The sequence below is a fragment of the Malus sylvestris genome, chromosome 15 (genome assembly GCF_916048215.2).
Source record: "Malus sylvestris chromosome 15, drMalSylv7.2, whole genome shotgun sequence".
Taxonomy (NCBI): Eukaryota; Viridiplantae; Streptophyta; class Magnoliopsida; order Rosales; family Rosaceae; genus Malus; species Malus sylvestris.
This window is the reverse complement of record NC_062274.1, coordinates 306,021-311,523: the sequence shown is the minus strand read 5'-3', so window position 1 is coordinate 311,523 and position 5,503 is coordinate 306,021. Positions and strand designations below refer to the sequence as shown.

The 5,503-nt window shown below is 38.8% G+C and overlaps 1 long non-coding RNA gene across 1 annotated transcript; it reads right to left on the bottom strand.

Annotated features, from left to right (window-relative positions):
• Nucleotides 1–370: 370 nt before the first annotated feature.
• On the bottom strand, nt 371–1,451 carry LOC126605242 (uncharacterized). Its single transcript, XR_007616874.1, has 2 exons — nt 1,366–1,451; nt 371–559 (listed from the first exon to the last, which is right to left on the bottom strand). It is a non-coding gene; the product is annotated as an uncharacterized LOC126605242 (long non-coding RNA).
• Between the last annotated feature and the right edge of the window lie 4,052 nt (nt 1,452–5,503).

Here is a 5,503-nt window from a genome sequence, read left to right as displayed (position 1 = left end):
GGCTAGCTAACGTCACTTAGCCGTTGGATTTGAATTTAAGTTGTAGTTTTTAAATAATAAATTATGTTTGACCTTATGACCCTTTGGCCCTCAGTTGGAGACGATTTTGTGTGACAAGGCTAAATATTGCCATGTATTGTTTATTAAAATATTAATATCTTGGAGGGCTAGAGGGCTAAAACGAGCCATCTGGCCAGCCTTCGGTTGGAAATAGCCTTTTCCTTCTCTTTTGTTTTTTTTTTTTTTTTGACATCTGACACACCCCGATCCGGAGGATCCAAGTGTGCTGGCCGTCACGTGGGCGTGACGTAACCATAAGCACGACACGGAAGCGTAAAAGCAACATAAATCAGCAGAAGTTCAAACCAAATTCAAACATAACCACCTACGAACATAACCGAACGAGTTGACAAGTAACACATAAGTTCAGAGCATAGGTTAACTGCAGTCAAGTAGGACTAAAATAAGAATACATCACCCTCAGGTGAGTCCTACATGTCCAAAATCTGTCAGAAAGCCGGAAAAGGACCTCGTGAGCCAATCACCGCTAAACTAGAACCTGGAGGGGCGCAAAACAAAATGAGTGGGTCAGTAAAACAAATTAGTTTTCCAAAACAGTTCATTAAAACAATTATATCCCCTCGCCGTAAAAACCTGTATACTTTCCCAGAAATATATATAACCATATAAAATCTCAAAACTTAAATCTCAAATCTTTAACATTTTCAAGAAAACATGCCATGCCATAAATCAAAATATAAATCAGGTGAAATAAGGAATCAATCGGAGACCCTGCAGTTGGTCCTATACGATTAATTCAATAGCTCAAAATCCCACTAAGCCGAAGTCACCACAGTGACCTATACGGCCCTACTCTGCACATCACTCGGAACTACGTAAGGTAGTCTATACGATGAAAGGTGTAAAAATACGCTCTAGTGCTTCTCTCATCATATCATCAGCGCGCATAACTAAGGTCACCCACTAGTCGGAATCACGCCTAGTGATCTGTACGACTAGCATGTCGGAACCCTCACATGGTCTGTACGACATCCACCTACTTGGATCCAAGGCGAGCGTGCGGTGTGGTGAATAATATAAGCACTAACACCTAGGGTGCAGATTATGAGCTCAACACATCTCAACAACAACAATTCAATGAATAAATGAACTCACCTGACTTACCTGTGCCTCCACAGCACCATGCAACATGTATGCATCATATATCAATCATATAACTCATGTGAAATTCACCTTTTCCAAATAATTCTATGCATGGCATTTTAAAAACGTTTTCTCATATAAATGCATTTTCTGGGAAAACAATAGCATATAGGTAATACGAAAACAAAACTGCCCACTCACTGATAAGTCGACGGGTCGTAACCCCCGTGGCGTCCCTGGATGCGGTCGTCCTCGGGATACGTCTCACCTATATGCGAAACAACTATAAAAACGTTAATTTTAAGCACATCACCAATTTTTCGAAATAACTTCTCATACGATGCTCAATTTTGGTATATGAATATACCACATCGACCTACTCGACGTCACGAGCGTCGGGATATTTTTAGAAAAAATTTTGGAGTGTTCACGCGCCCCCACGCGCCACACGTGGCACGGGTCCACGCGCTGGCCACGCGCAGCACGTGCAGCGCACGTGTCGTCTCCCTCGCAGGGCTTCGCCGGACTGGTTCTCCGGCGGCCGGACTCCGGCCGAACTCCGGCCGATTTTCAAACTCACTGTTCTCTTTCGTTTTTCACCCATTCTCTTCGTATTTTATACCAAATTGAAGCCCTAAGAGTGTACTATCACGTTGGACTAGTTTTAGGGCCTAAAAACTATGAAATCTCACCTTGCAAAAACCAAGGATTTCGGCCAAACTTGAAACCTACGATCCCGACGTCCAAAACTCTCCAACGAATGTCCCCGAGCTTCCTTAGGACCTCCTAAAGCTCACCACAAGCTTGAAACCTCCTGAAACACAACATTTTACGTTCGCATGAACAGTACCTCGAAAATGGAGGTTCGGGATTCACATGAAATCGAAGGTTTCACTTCCTAAAACTAGCACCAATGAACTCAGGACGTCAAAACGATGAAGATACATACCTTATTTGCCTCGATCCGTCAAGTTTTGAAGGGTTTTGGTGGTGGTCCGTACGTGGAGGGTGAGGGAAAGAGAGAGATCGTGAGGGAGAGAGACAGAGAGTGCTACGGGAGGGAGAGAAGGCAGGGAGTGCGTGTGTGTGTGATTGTGTGGTCCAACACAATCCTCACCATCCATCCAAATCCCTAACCACAAAAATTCCAATTCCAATAGTTAAATCCCAAAACTTACAAAATTAATTCAAATAATGTCACACACACGTACCCAAATGTCCGCCAAGGGTAATTACGTCAACTCACGCCCCCGATATAAAAATCCCGGGACGGGCTGTGACAACATCTCTACGTCGTCACATGGAAGGGACACGAAACTTAAAAACGAAGATCTTATCAACTTGTTTTGACCTAGGATGGTTAAATTGGGTTATAATGTTGGTCGTAGGTCACCTATGACCTAAAGAGTTTTATGATGGTATTAGAGTAAATTATTTTTAGGCATCTCTCAAACTCGATTTACTAGGTTCAAATTTGCTTTCTTCAGTTGAATTTTCAAAATGATGCGCTAACTTCAGCTTAAGAATAGTAGTAAATGAATGACTAGGCATTAAGAAATACGTTGGTTGTAGTAAATGAATAATGCTCGAGATTTCGGAAAAAAAAAAGTGTAAGCTCCAACATATTAATGAACAGTTTGTAATGTGGAAATAGGTTTTCTATTGGACTATGTGGGAGTCTTTCATTTTAGAGGAACGTATCAAGATATAACAAAATTGAATATAGTAAGCGAGGATCTGCAACAAGGTCCCATGGTACGTGAGCCAACCAGTTAGTTTGTAGAAGTACTTAGGGGTATATTGTTGGGCGTAGTGTCATGTGTCAATGAAATGATATCATGACATACGTGTAAGTTTTATATATCTCTACATGATTTTGTATACTTAGTATGAAATATCACAACGACAACAACATATAATCAATACCATTTATATTACTGTCCCCAGCTAAAGAGCTAGCTTAATTTCGTTAAATTTTACCACTCCATTGATTGAATGATGCTATAATGAACTTCACAGGATTTGTATTTGACTATTTGTGAATACAAATTGACCAGTTAAAAAAGATCTAAGCATTTAAACTAAAGCTTAATGGACAAACTCAGTAACAAGCTTAATGGACAAACTCAGTAACAAGCTTAATGGACAACCTTGTTCAGTTGATGAAGGGGTCCTACAAAACGGATCAGGATCCTCTCTTGAGCTAAGGATGAGGATTCTCCTGACCAAGGAGTGTGGCCGTTGGATGAAAATTCAACGGCTACAAATAGGGGGTCCCTTTAAAGTTATAATAATTATAGCCGTTGAATTTTCATCCAACGGTCCACACTTCTTAGTGAGAACGATCTTCATCCTTAGCTCAGGAGAGGATCCTGATCCCTAAAAAACCACTAAGTTTGGAATCTTAGGTACCCATGATCATCTCCCTCCTACAACAAAATGTATTCATTTTGACCTATATATAATGCACAATATACTTTACACTTGACGATGTAACTAAAAGGTAAATTTTAGGTCAATCCTCTCCAATTATTACACCATACAGTAAATAGTCTTAGTGCTTCCTTTCCATAATTCCACTATGTGTATGCTATGCATCATGTGCAGCGCTTGCTTTTTAAATTTGTATAGCATCGAGTAGTCTCTGAGAGGTTAATTTCAGACAACAAATCTTTCCCTTTGTCGATTGATACGTCCTACTCATGACACCCACAACCCAACCCATATGCTTTCATCAAAATCACTTCCCAGGCCATCATCTTCTTCCTCAGTTTATTACTTCCCTGCTAGATCATAATATGTGCTTATTTTATTTATTTATTTATTTCTAAGAGCAAACTTCCACAAACTAAATCTCCCTCACAGTCACAATTAGCAATCCGCATGCATTTACTATGGACCAACCCAACCTCTGTACTATTTATTGATTCAAACTACCCTCCAACTATACGGTCCATGCCCAATAAATATTTTCACAGTTTCAAAGTTTTCACAGGAAGGAAGGAAGGAACTATACAGAAGTACCAGAAGAGTAGAAATTAGGATCCCACTCCCACGTAGAATAAATGTTCATCGACTGAAAATTGACATTATTTTGTTCTCATCTGACCTGTCAACGTCCCATTAGTCGCTCTCTTTCTCTCTGCGTCCATACCAGTTGTCATGGCTGAGTTTCTGTCAGAAGTGGCCATGATTGAATCATTGGGACAAAGAAATTACTTAATCACACTTCACGCTTGTTTTGCCATTTTCCAGAAGAAATTGTCAGTGATTTTAAAGTTTAAACTTTAGACAGAGCTATTATTAATTTTAATAATTAATCAACTGATCATCTGGAAATGAGAGTGAACGATCGATCCCACAACATTAGTTTTTCTCAAAACCCTAGCTAGGGTTTCCAATGCAACCTTCAACAAGCTCTCTTCTCTTATCCACCTTCCCTTGCCTACGTATGAAGACTAAAGGGTCGTGTAACTTGTAGGTGTAACCAAAAACCAAACGATGTTGAAGTAATTAGGAATATTGATTAATTTTGTAGTTAGGAATATTTATTAATTCAACTACCAAACATACTCACCAAGGATAAATTTTTTAGTGTATATGGAATATAAAGGTCAGTACACCACGTGTTATATTACAAATAGAATGATACTTGAAAAAAAACTTCTCTCCACTTATATCATGCAACAGAAAACTTCTCTTCAAATTAACTAAAGTTATTTCCCATAGAATACTCCTCTCTAGCTGGTGCCATAGAGAATTACATGAGTCATATATGATACAAGTTACACACAAAATATATTAATTAATAATATGGCTTAACTTTTAAAAGGCAAATTAAGCATACAAAACTTTAAACACTGTATACTGTATCTGTTTCTGTTGGACGTGAGAAATCAAAATAAATTTTAAGGTCAAGAATCGAAAGAAATAAACAGATGGAGTAAACTTTTCGGTCCTTTTAGTTTTCTGCCTCCTACTCCTAATTAGTCGATCTAATCAGCCCAGAAAAAAGTTCATGCGCTTTGTTTCCTCTACTCTTTCTCTCTGTGTGCAACTTAACCTGCTTTTATCCCTACTTTTCTTCTTCTGTTTCCTTTTTGAAAAAGTGTATTTATATTAGGATCGATGGTGGCAATGGAATTATGGGCTGGTGGGCACGAATATTTCGATTTGCAATTGCAACATATATAACAAAAGGGAATTGCTCAACATAAAATTTATTCATGAAAACAGAAGTTAATATTTACTTTACCAAAGGTCAAATGATCAATTAAATGTAGCACTGTTTTGAAATGTGGTTGACTAGTCGTTCAATTTTGAAAAGCGGAGGACTCAA